A 288-nucleotide genomic window follows, 5' to 3' on the forward strand; every position below is an offset into this window, starting at 1 on the left:
CTGTCGTGACGCTACGGTGGTTGATTCAACCTCGGTACCGCGTCTCGATCTCAGCTTGCGCGCCTCCTGTTGGTGGGCGAGGGAGGAATGTCACGTCGGTCGACCCTTTGAACATTGTCCCCAAAGACGATGCTCTCGACGCGACCCCAGGTCAGGCGGGACTGCTGAGTTTAAGCATATTAATAAGCGGAGGAAAAGAAACTTACAAGGATTCCCTTAGTAACGGCGAGCGAACCGGGAAGAGCCCAGCTTGAGAATCGGGCGCCCTCGGCGTTCGAATTGTAGTCT

Source organism: Cucurbita maxima, unplaced genomic scaffold, assembly GCF_002738345.1.
Source record: "Cucurbita maxima cultivar Rimu unplaced genomic scaffold, Cmax_1.0 Cma_Scf05628, whole genome shotgun sequence".
NCBI lineage: Eukaryota > Viridiplantae > Streptophyta > Magnoliopsida > Cucurbitales > Cucurbitaceae > Cucurbita > Cucurbita maxima.